Here is a 12,860-nt window from a genome sequence, read left to right as displayed (position 1 = left end):
TTCTTTTCTTTCTTTCTTTTTACTTTGGGCTGTAATGTGAGCTAACTTACCTCAGTACTATGCTTCTCAGTCCCTGAAACAGGCCTGGAAAGAAGGGACAATTGCTGGTCATTATCTATGGAGTTTGGCTGCCAATTGCTTGTGAATGAAGATGCAGATCCATTTCCGTTTCCATTTCTAAAAGAAATTTGGTGCCATTAACTGAAATAGGAAGTCATAAAAAAGAGCTGTTTGTGACGTGTTACATACCCATTGTGACTCAGTCTCATTCCCAGTAACCCCTTTCTCCCCTGCTTTGCAGTGAAGGGGCTGGAGGTCTGAACCACATCCGCAGATGTGTCGACATCCTGTTGGAGTCTCCCAACCAGGGAGGGGCTGGAAGGCAGGAGGAGGGGAGAGGGGCTTGCTTCTGGTTTCTTTCAGGACCCCCTCAGGTGAACAGGTGCGGCTCCAGCATCCTTCTGCTGTCCCAGCCCCGACGGCATGTCAAACGCCCCTTCATGTTACCAGGCTGCTGGGGCACCACCTCCCTCCCCTGGATCCCCTGGTCCTAGGCGTGGCACTTGCTTCTTGCAATTACTAATCTTACCTTCTCCTTATTCACCTTTCCATCCTCCATCACCTGCGTAACCAGTTCCCTGAACTGAAACTTGGTGCGGTTTCCTCTTGCCTGACTGGATGCATCGACCGGGCTAACAGGCTGTCCGTTAGAATTTAAGTTCTGCGGGGTTCAAGATTTTTCTGTTTTGCTCATTCTCTTCTGGAGAGAAGCACCACGGGAAGTACTTGTCCGTGTTCATGTGATGAGCCAGTATGGACAGACAGGCCCAGGAAGGAAGCAGAAATTACAGTGATTGAGCTTGGGAAAGACCTGAGGTCTAGGAATATAGATCTAAGAGCTGTCTGCACAATCGTGAGCCATCAGCCTAGGAAGGAAAGCGAGGAATGTGCTTTGGGAAGAGTCGAACATGAGCCAGACTGTTTTATTTGCCTGGAGAGAGATGAAACTCAAAACGGAAAAAAACAAAATAAAAGAAGTCATCAGTTATAGTTCAGTAGATTCTCCCCCCTCGATTTTACAAAATGCGTAGAAAAGTTGTGAGGTCGTAAGGATAGCATGGTGGCGTTTCTGCAGTTGGGACCGTCCTGAGCCGTTCATCTTGCTGTGGCCCCAAGAGGTCAGAGCAGTCGAGAAATGCTGCAGAAAGTACCAGCCCGTGTCCTTTAGAATCTGGATTTGGTGTCTTGAAGAGTAAAGAAAAGACCACATTCCAAAGCCCGCGTCAGATGTGGTTACTGCACCTGTTGCTGAATCCTACAGCTCGTGATGATCTGTGAAGGCAACGCGCTCTGAGCGCACAGAGGCCTCCGGGCCAGACACACTCAGGGGGACGACGGCTGGTTCCCGCTGCGCTCTCCTCCCCCCGGGTCAGGGGGTCAGGGTCGCTTCCCGCCCTCCCACCCCCACCCCCCACCCCCCCACCCCCCCCCCCGCGCACTGCTGCCTCTGTTTGTCCAGCTGCTTCTCTCCGGGGCCCTTCATTTTCTTTGACGAGTGCTTCTCAACACCACTCTGCCGGCTCCTTCCTCGCGCTGCCCTCGCAACAGACGGCTTTCCCATTCCGGGCCCCACAAGGTGTTTCTCTGGGTGAGAGTCTGGCGAGGGTCCTAGCGTGTTTGGAGCCCCCTTGGGCTCCGAGGTGTTGAGCCCGCACAGCGCGATGCAGTCTGTGTGCCTGTGTCCCGCATTTCCCTGATGGCACCGTTGTCCCCACCACCAGCGTGTCGCGGCCGTCCCCTGGCGCGCAAGCCCAGTGCAGGTGGGGCACCAGGCTCGGCTGTGTTCAGCTGTTGGCACGGCCACTCTGTGCTGCCCCCACACCTCCCCTACTCTTTCCAGGACAAACCTCCCTGTGTTCTCGGTCAAGGGCTCCGTGGGCGCGTCCCCTTTGTGAAATTGAGTTGTGCTGGTGTGATTGGGAATGGTCCGCTGGCCCTGTGTACAGAGAAGCCCTATATCCAGCCAGACAGGTGGAGGCCTTCTTCCGTGTCTGGCTCCCAGGCCGCAGGGTTGACCAAGATTTCTCTCGCTTGGCAGATGCCGGGAGGACAGTGGAGGGCTGGGGTGCGTGGTCGGTCACATAATGGGACCTATGGGCACGGTCGTTAGCACAGGACGTAAGCTCTTCCCGTCGTTGCGGGATGGAAAATGAGCTGATCCCACACCCCCGAGGACAGCTTTCAGAACGCAACCCTAGCCTCAAAGGATTTCTAAAGCCCCCTCAATCAATACCGCTGTGAACATTGAGGTCCTTTTTTGTAGATGCAGCTCCTAAATCCTTTGCTCCTTGTCCCCCTCCCTTCCCCCCACACAAATGGCAACTATGGTCAAAAGGCAAAGTCCTGCTCATGAATAAAGCAACCGCTTTTGGCATCTGAAAAGTAACAGAAATCAGAACTCCACAATGAATCATTGAACAGACCAAATGAATTTAAATCAATCATCTTGACAGTAGGCTTAATTTTCGAAGAGGGTTTAATTTTACAACTCTTGATTGCTCAGTTTTTTAAATTCTGTGTGTCAGTTTTAACCCTGGAGTGAGCACACAATGCTCTGGGCTTCCTCCCCAGACGGGCATCGTGTGCTTCGGGAAGGGCCTGCAGGGAATCCTCCCGGGCTCGGTGCGTCCTCCCTCAGACTCCTGTGCTGCCTCCCAGGCCGGGGCCCGCTGTGTGCCGCCTGCCCGGGGAGTGTCTGAGCGCCTGTGTGTCCCCACCAGGCCTCCGCACCAGGCGTGGCTTGCTCAGAATTGGCTACATTGTGCCGAAGTCGTAATTTTCTTGCAATGAAGACTCACTTCTCAAATACTGGCTCCATGAAGGGAATGACCAGGTAGGTAGCTACTCCGAGTATAACTGCGGTTGCCACCCTGATTCTTTCTCGCGCTCTTAAAATAGATTTGTTTGCCATTAGCAGTTCTTTCTCTGATGTGCGTCTCTCTGCCGCATGACGAAGCCCTCAGTGATGACACTTCATCACCTGCCCAGAAATCCCAGCGGCAGAAATCCCAGCTCCTCCACTGGGCTCACAGGCCGCAGGCCCAGCTGTCCCCTGATCCTGGTCTGCACTAGTGACCTCGAAACCCACCCGGCCGAGACACCCTGTCACATGTCATGCTTATTTTAGAACCTCGGCTCCCCTTACAGGGTCCTGCCCTGTCAGATGCCCTCGCTGTGGTCAGAGGTGTGGAAGAGCACCCATGGCCCAAGCACCTAGATTTCCCTGCAGTTCTTACTTTACACCAAAACCAGTGCGGGGCCAAGTGCTTTGCTTGAGGGGATTAACCCCCAGCAGGCCTGACTGGGGCCTGGCTCCACATGGCGGCCTCAGTCCAAGGGGCAACAGAGTGCACGGCTGGAGAGCACCAAGGGTCAAGGGTAGCTGCCTTTTGCCCCCCACCTCCAGCCAGGCTCTTCCCCAGCTGGGGACCCCCACTCAGGCTTTTCCCCCCACCTCCACCCCAGCTGGGGACCCCCACTCAGCCTTGCCTCCCCCAATCCCCGAAGGGACTTGGGAGAGGGCTCCTGGCCGGTTCTCCGGCTGTGGCCACAAACAGAGGATGCCTGGGGCCGCCAGAAGCCAGATGAGGCAGGAAGGGTCCTTCCCCAGAGGCTTCGGAGGGCGGGAGGCCCTGTCAACACTTTGATTTCAGACTTTTGGCCCCCGGAACTGCGAGGGGGTACATTTCGGCTGTAAGTCCCCCAGCGTGGCAGACAGAACCAGAGCCAGAGACGATGACCTCCAGAACCTACAGGCTTGCTGACCCCTTCCAGCTGATGGGGACGCATGTGCACATCACGGGGCCCTCGGCCCACCCCGGCTCCCCTCAGAAAGGGTGGCTCTGCGGAGGGTTCCGGGCTGGCTGGCAACACGGGGCTCCTGTGCCAGGGTCCTCATTAACCAATCTGTGAGGGTTCTGTGCTCACAGGACAATGTCCAGCATCGGGGACATGAAACTGCCTTCCCTGTGAATAGTGAGTCACACTAGAGTCACAAGTTTTGTGGAAGTTATGATCTCTGAGTCCAAAATATTCAAAAGTTTATAAATGCACTCTTGGAGTTGATTTGGGGTTTTTTCCACTGTAAGAATCTAGATCCAGTACTATGTCATTAGGAAACTAGAGGTGGTTTATTCTGGAAGGGAAGAGAAAAAAAACTCAGGCAGAACAACTTTTTTTCCGGGAAATGTTTCCAAATCCCCCCCTTGCCCTGAGCAGGTGGGAAGCCAGACACCCCCTGAAGTGGGCAGGAAGGGAAGGGGCTCTGCTGTAAGGGGGGGTGCCTGGGGCAGAGAGATGAGCCAATCGGCAGGCGACAGTCCGCTGTCCAGAAATGAGTTTCATGATGTTTTAAAATGATTTAACCCCCGGAGCTTTGTTCACGTCAGGGGCATTTTTATTTGATTGAAATGTTAGTGAAAGGTTCCACATGTGTTTATATGTGGTTACAAAATCAGTTGTGTGGGCGTTTGCTCCATTCCTCTCATTAATAAGCTTGCCTTCGTTTACCCCTCTGTCCGCCCCACTCCCTCTCAAGAACGGAACCTGGAGTGTCCCTCTCTCCTGGAGTAGCCTCTCTCCTGGAGTAGCCTCTCCTGTGGATTAGCCCTCCCCTGGATTATTCTCTCTGTGCCTCCAGCTCCTAGCACAGTGCTGACAGAATAGGAGGTATACAGAAAACACCTGTTAAGTTGAACTGAACAAACATCAAAAAATCTAAACATAACTTATGACTTTTTAAAAACTATGTAATCAAATGTGAGGAACTGATTGGGGAACATGAAAGGATCAGGATGAAAATGATTAAAGATGCTAAATTGTTCTATGGGGACATGAAAAAGTAGACTCCGTAAAGGACAAGATAGATTTAAGAAAGAATTTATTGCATAAATTACATTTAAAAGCAAACAACAGACTGGAAGGGTAAGGACCAATTAAAAGATGGACAGATTATACATAAAAAGATATACAGAAAATAAATACCCAGTAAGCCTACTGAGAAAAGGTTTATTCTTACAAACAATCAAATTCATGAAATGAAAACATTTTATCTCTCCCAATGAAATTGGTAATATCAGGTAATTACTCACGCTTATTATTTGCAAGGGTGGGGTTTACACACCAGTGGGTGTATGCATCAACATACCCTTTTTGGAGAACAATTTGGCAATGCTGTAATGAAGTCTTTGATCATAATTTCTATTTCTAGGACCTTATTCTAAGGAGTTATCAATAATGTTTACATAGATTTATCTAGTATTATTTTAACATGATTATTTAAATTAGTAAAAAGTTAGGAATGACCGGTATCTCCAACCATAAAAGATTTTTAAACTAAATGATGGTACATCCAGAAGATGGAACACTGCTACCAATTTTAGAAAATCTATATTTTAATCACTCCACAAATATATATATTAATATGGGAACATAGTCATAATAATCATTAAATAATAAAAGGCAGACTATACATCTGTGTAGGATGTGTAGCAGGATCCTATTTTTTATATTAAAAAACTGTACATCTAAGCCCAGGCCAAGACTCACAGTCTGTATCTTAAACACTAAAAACGATTCATGTTTGAGTAGATGGGGTTATGAATGCATACAGTTGGGATTTTCCATATTTTTTTAACTTATAAACAGATCACAACTATAATTAGAAACTCAAGCTGTGTCAGTTCAATGGTAAATGAATTGCTAGTTAATGATGCTGGGAATGCTCTCCCGCTGATGAGCCCACACTCCCTCCCGAGCCGGGATGGGAAGTGCGGTGGTCAAACACCACCGTGCCCTCTTCTACATGGACAGCAGCATGGCTCTCCAACACCTTCCCCGTGGACAGCAGCATGGCTCTCCAACACCTTCCCCGTGGACGACAGCGTGGCTCTCTAACACCTTTCCAGCGTTCCTGAAGCTCTCTGCGGAAGGTGGGCAATTAACAGGTGATTTTGAGCCTTGCCATTTTTTTTTAAAGATTTTATTTATTTTGACACAGAGAGAGACACAGTGACAGAGGGAACACAAGCAGGGGGCGTGGGAGAGGGAGAAGCAGGCTTCCCGCGGAGCAGGGAGCCCAATGCGGGGCTCGATCCCAGGACCCTGGGATCATGACCTGAGCCGAAGGCAGACGCCCAACAACTGAGCCACCCAGGCGCCCCGAGCTTTGCCATTTTGAATAGTTCTGAACAAGGACGCTTTTCTTTGCATAAGTTATGCAGATGAGTCGTTTGCTTCAAAGTCTAACATGATTATCTCTCCACTACTTAACCTCTCCAGAAGAGAGTCTCTCCACCATTTTTGCCAGATCATTTTCTGTCGCGGGGAGTCCTGGGCACTGCGGGGTGTTGTGCGGCACCCCTGGCTTCTCCCCGCTGGATGCTGCTAGCACCCCAAGACTAGTTTGACAGCCAAGGATGTCTCCAGATGTTGCCCCAGCTTGAGACCACGGCTCTAGAAGAAGCACCACTGCTGCAAGTAAAGAAGCAGAAGTATCCATTTCTTCACCTGATTTGCATTCCATTTTCAAAATTTTATAATATTTCTATCCACACACATATATGCAGCACATGAAATGTCACATACTTAGCACTGGATGGAGAGGTCCATAATCTCCCTGACTGTGGATTAGTAAGATATAAATTCCAGCCTACAATGACAAAATGAGGTTACGATTCTTTACTTAAGGTATTCAGGATGCAAGATTTTTCTGGCAAAATTTTTCTTGCAAATTTAAGAACTCAAGAACATCCTATGGCCAGCGTTTTTATAAAGCTCAAACATCTATTCTCGGTTTTAACTTGAAATGCAGCTGAAACGGTGTTCCTTCTCTTGATGTAACAAGAGTGATCAAAGGCAGCACAGGGGAGAGGTGGAACAGACAAGGCCTTGCTCCGTGTCGGCCGAGGTCTCCCTGGTGCACGGCGCGAGTGGACGGACACAGGAGCCCTCGAGAGATGTCAGGGTACCGCCCCTGTTCAGTGAAGCCCTTCTCTTTTTAATTTCTTCTCCACCCAATAAACTTCATCGTGTGAACATGTACATAAAGTGTTTTACGAAAGCAAACTGCCCACGCTCAAAGACTTGCTCTGAGCTTACTTTCCACCTGGAAATGTGCTCCGTTACAGCGTTCTCATTTCTTCTGGCTCCCATTTTATTGTTGTTGTCACTGTCAGGCGGGTCCCCACCTGGACCGCACCCCCGCGGGGACGGCCGGGCTCCTCCCCGAGCTGCCTCCCAAGGCTCCTCCTTGCAGCTCATGGACAGGCCAGCAGGCTCGAGGGCTTTCAGTTTGATATGGTCCACCTGGCTCCAAAGCAGATGGAGTTTCCAGGGTTCTCTGCGACCCGGGGAGGTCAGGGCGTGTTTCTTGCCAGCGCCTAGTAGTGTTTATCTTGGTGTGATTGGAAATGGAAGAGAAATCGAGGGCAGCCCCTGTTACCCGGCGTGACGCCGGAGAACACTGCAGCCAGATAGAATTTTCTGCAGGCCTATCTGCTCCTGGAATTCCTTAGGGACACTTTGCGAGGAAAACTACAACTTATTAGCTAGTATTGACGGCACTGGTAAGTGATGAATCATATTCACACTCGTACCTCGACATCTCCAGAGAGGAAACAAGCATATAAAAGAACCAACAACTTGGAGGGCAGATTCCTGACCTCAGCTGGGAGTGGGGTGTGTTCACATCACACTGGTTGGTGTGGCTCAGACATCTGGATGGGGGTCTTGGGTGAAGGGTCAGCAGGAGCTCTTTGTACTGTGTGTGCAACTTTTCTATAATTGAAATTGCTTCGAAATCAAAGTTAAAATAGTCTTGGAACAAAGTGAAGACTCGGCGTGTGGCGGGGTCGTGCAGGAGAGACGGCGGAGCGCTGGCCTGGCACCCCTGGGCTCACGTCTTGCTCCACCGCTTGTAGCTGCGTGTGCCTTTGGGCCAGTTCCTGAGCCCCTGGGAGAACCCCTCTTATCCCCCATCTGTAAAGTAGGGATCACATTAGCACTTCCCATATGGGGTTTATAACTCACGTGATAACTCATGTCACAGCTTCGCTCAGCAGTTAATGCACAAAACACTCAATAGGCAGTGACCGTAATGGACAGGACTGGTGTCCTAGGGTGCCCATAGCACAGGGCCACACGCTGGGTGGCCTACGACGACACAAATGTATTGCCTCACCGTCTGGAGGTCCGAAGCCCAAGGTCAGGGTTCTGGTCAGGTTGCTTCCGTCCGCGGCCTCCCTCCCAGCCTCTGGTGCTGCCGGCCTCCCTCCGCGTTCCTTGGCTTCTGCTGCGCCACGCCGTCCCTGCCTTCACCTTCACGCAGTGTTCTCCCCGTGCGGTACCCATGTCCAATGTCCCTGTTTTCTAACCCCAGCGGGTTAGGCCCAGCCTGATCTAGTACGCCCTCATCTTAACTAGTTACATCTGCACCGCCGCTGTTTCCAAATAAGCTCATGTTGCCAGGTCCCGGGGATCGGGACTTCAGTTTACGGGTTGGGGGACACAATTCAGTCACGACAACAGTGTGACTAACGAGCAGCCCCCAAGAGAAACCCCATCCTGCTCTGCAGGTCGGTGACTCCAAGCTGTTCTTGGACTGACGACACTTGGTCATTCTTTGTTTGATTTCATAACATTTCACAAAGCACTCAAACAGGGCGGTTTGACCTTTCAACACTAATTAAAATTATTTGTATTTCAGAGCATTTGCAACCCATACTCCAGGTACCCAGGGATAGGAAACACTCCAGCTCACCATAAAGTCCCACGACGTGCCACTGGCCTCGAAATGGGTTTGTATCCCTCAATGAGAAGGCAAATGTGAATATTATGGTCAAATGGGTTCCTTTGGGCTCTCTCGTTGGAGAGGTTTGCTTCTGTCTCATTTAGAGCAAGAATAAACTCTAGGTGGGGTCTGAAGAGCGAGGGTAGCCGCTAGGATTCTGTGATCTGGAGGGTGCCGTGCTCCTGGTGCACAGGGCTCTGGGCAGCAGCATCCCCGTGCAGAGAAACCAGAGGCCTGGGTTCTCCAGGGGTGATCGAGTGTCTGGTTTGGCCAAGAGCTGGGAGCATTGCCTGGCCTGAAGCACAGCCTCCTGGACCCACACCTGCCTGTTTGCACACCCTCCACGGTGGATACAGAGCCAGCCTCCAAATGAGAAGGTGCAGGGGAGACTGACTCCCCAGATGCATTTACCTGAAGGCGGAGGTCTAAGCCGGTGGTTCTCAGCCCCGCCTGGAAGCCTGTGTGCGCAGGTATGTGTGTGTGAGCACTTATGCATTCCTACGACCTTTTAATTCAAGGTCACCAACAAAGACCCTTCCCTACCTATTTCTCTTCAGTAGCCTGTTGACAATCCCTGACATTTTTGCCCAAAGTAATTTCTTCTCTGGGTTAAACTCTCCCTATATTCCTGGAAAGCATTGCTCAGCTACTTACCTCATCAGGCACTTACTGAGGTCTTGTTAATGCAAAGCAGTTTGTGGACATTGGGTGTGATAGAGTTGATTGAATCACAGGCCCGGCTTTTAATTAATGTATAATCTCCTAAAGGAAGTTACTTGAAAGACTGTGAATACAGAGAAGAATTACAGTAAATTGCAAAGAAGAGGTAGGAGCCCTGTGTAACGAAAGTTTAATCCTCAGATATCTACACATTAACTAGATTTCTACTTTAATTCCTTTGTAGTCAGAGAACATACTCTTGTAAGAGTTAAATCTTTTGAAATTCATTGAGAATTGCTTTATGTCCCAGCATGTGGTCTATCTTGGAGAACATTCCATGCGTACTTTAAATAAATGTGTATTTTGCAGTTATTGAGTGTAGGGTTCTATACCAATTAGATCAAGGTGGCTAATAGTGTCATTCAGATCTTCCGTGTCCTCGCCGATTAGTGGTCTAATTGGTCCACCAATTACCGAGAGAGGGATGTTAAAATCTACAAGTACAAAAGTGAATTTGTCTACTTCTCTTAATTCCGTCAATGTGTGTTTCATGTATTCGGAACTAATGCTGTCGCACGTTTTGCACCCCTGGTCGGGGGTGTACTGGGACTCAGGGTGGGAGAGGTGAGAATGGCAGAGAGTGAGTGTAGAGGTGCACATCTGCTCATCAAATCACATACTTAACTGTGGTATGTGTATGCAAATTATACACTAGTAAAACTAACCAAATATGTATACGTCTGAAGAATACAAGCCTGGTGTTTATCGCATTTGGGAACTAAAACGAACCAACAGCTATAATACTTTTAGCTAATGTCATTAAGGAAGTGAAAAAGTTTTTAGTATGACTGAGTTAGTCAAATAAATAAATAGACAATTAAATCTTACAGGACGTACATGAGACACCCCCCCACCCCACCCCCCGCCAACCCAGTCCAGAGCATGCTCTCTACTCTCCATCCTAGCGTCTCCATTTCCTGGGCACCCAATTCATACCTCATCTCCTTTCCTACTTCTCCACGTCCAATCAACAGCTTAGTTCTGGAAACGTTGTTCCCTAAAAGGCCATGCAGGGCACTGCTGACTCTCTACAACCCCTCTTGGCTTCCGATCTAAACTTGGCTCAAGTCCCCATGGGACCTGAAGAGACCACGTGACCAAGAGGAGCTATGCCATTCTTGGGAAGAACTGTGTGGTTTTCCCCATTTATATGGACAGAAATCCAGGACTATGTGTGGGGTGGCTATTAAGGGTGTGGGACAATGGTGGAAGGAACATAACACTGGATCAGGTTCAATTTGTGGCTTTGTGGCTATGGCCCACTAAGTGGAGATTGTGTGTGTTTTAGTTTGAGAGGTCAGCAAGGGCTTGTATGATTGGTTGGCTAAGATGTGGACCGTTCAAACAGTGGCCCACACTTAATGAAATCAAAATGCCAGAACAGGCTTGGTGTGCTCCAAGGGTATCTAATGGCTTAGGGACACTGGAGTGTTAGGGTGGATTTATCATGTAAGACTTGCTCACCCTGCAAGGGTCCAGAGGGCTCCCCTTTCACCATGACTGGCAGAAATTAATCTGTGGGGGGTGCCCAGTCAACTGGAGAGCCCTGTGATCATTCTTCTCTGAAGGCCAGACCTCATAGTGGGAAATAAAATGCAGTGGGAGAAATTGGATTCTGGGAGGCAAGGGACAGGTGGGGGTGCTCCCCTACCAAAGGCAGGGTGGGTGTGGTCACCAGAATGCATAGCAGAGTCGATCAAAGCAGAAATCAGAATAGTCTGGCATGGAGAGACCCATGGTGCTGGCTAATCACAGCATTCCCAGAGGTGAAACAGATGGAAAGCTGACTAACCCCCTCCTTGATCTGTATGAGCAGAATAGTTCTAGATTGAGTGACCAGTTCCAGATCAAGTGAACAGTTCTAGATTGAGTGACCAGTTCTACATTGAGTGAACAGATGGGAAGCCAACTAAATCCCTCCTTGATCTGTATGAGCAGAACAGCTCTAGATCGAGTGAACAGTTCTAGATCAAGTGATTAGATCATGTGAACAGTTCTAGATCAAGTGAACAAAAAGTCTAACTTGAATCATAAAAACAGAGTCATGGTCCCTCGATCACTTCCCGGACTTGAGCCGGTCCACAGACTCCCTTGAGTGAAGGAACACTGGATCCCTTCCTGGTATATGCTGAGAATGTATACTGTTACCCTTTCTCCTGGCCCTCTCCCAGGGCCACTGTGTGCTGGGGAAAAGAAATAGTCAGATGTATTGGGGTCTCCTGGCTCTGAACTGACACTGGTTCCAGGAGATCCCAGACCTCACTGCAGCCAGCCATCAGCGAAGGGCTCATGAAGGTCGGTGGTCAGTGGTGTTTCAGCTCAGCTCCCTCTCATAGTGGGTCCAGTGGTGTCCCCAGCCCTGTCGTGTGGCTCTGGCCCTGGTCCCAGCTATATAACTGCCACAAGGCCAGCCACCGTGGAGCCTGCAGCTGGGTGTTCCTTGCACACCACCAGGCACACCACCAGGCACACGCCAGGGGTAGAAGGTAGTCCTGGGGGCTGCAACGTTTGAGAGGAGGGTAAGCATAGGGACCTGCTGCTGCTGAGTGTGGCTTGCAGCCGGAAGTTCAGCTCTGAGCATTTGTCCTGGCTTTGGTTCCACCTTGTCTTGCTAATCTTGGTGCCAGCCACTGAGGCCACATGCTGTGGGTGCTCTCAGCGCTTCTGTGGCCCAGGCTGTGGCGAGGCCACTCTGTCCTCAGTGCCCCAGCTGTCACGGCTTTGGCTCAATACCCTTTGTTCATGTTTTAGGATTCGTCACCAAGTTCCAATCCGCCCTTGGTTAAGTCAGGTCATTGTAGAACATTTGGTGATCTTCCTCTACTATTTGTTGAGAAAGATTGTGAGGCTGTGACCTCACTTGGACTCCACGTTCCCTGTTTACTGGCTCCCCCTGTCTTCGCGTGGGGCACCACCTCATATTCTTGGTCCCAACTCTGTGACAGTGACTCACCCCATCCTGAACTCCTCCTGTGCTGGCACAGGACTGAGAGCGAGTCATGTTCTCAAGCACCATCTCCTCGCCTTGAAAGGAATAAACTAGTTCTACCTGAAAGGCGGCAAGTTTAATAGTTTATTTAATATTTCTTGTTCCATAAAATGGAAGCCATCGCATTTTATCTCTTTCCTTATCCTAGGCACACTTTCCCCATCATCTGGGAATGGTTATGTAAGTTTGTCAGAAATCCAACGTGCAGTTAATATTTGGGGGTCAGATCTCCAAGATGCTCTCAATCTTGTGTCAAAACCCCCATAGAGCATAGGATCAACTCTTGTATTACGATAAATTGAG

Source organism: Zalophus californianus, chromosome 3 (assembly GCF_009762305.2).
Source record: "Zalophus californianus isolate mZalCal1 chromosome 3, mZalCal1.pri.v2, whole genome shotgun sequence".
Classification (NCBI taxonomy): domain Eukaryota; kingdom Metazoa; phylum Chordata; class Mammalia; order Carnivora; family Otariidae; genus Zalophus; species Zalophus californianus.
Note: the sequence above shows the minus strand (reverse complement) of the source record.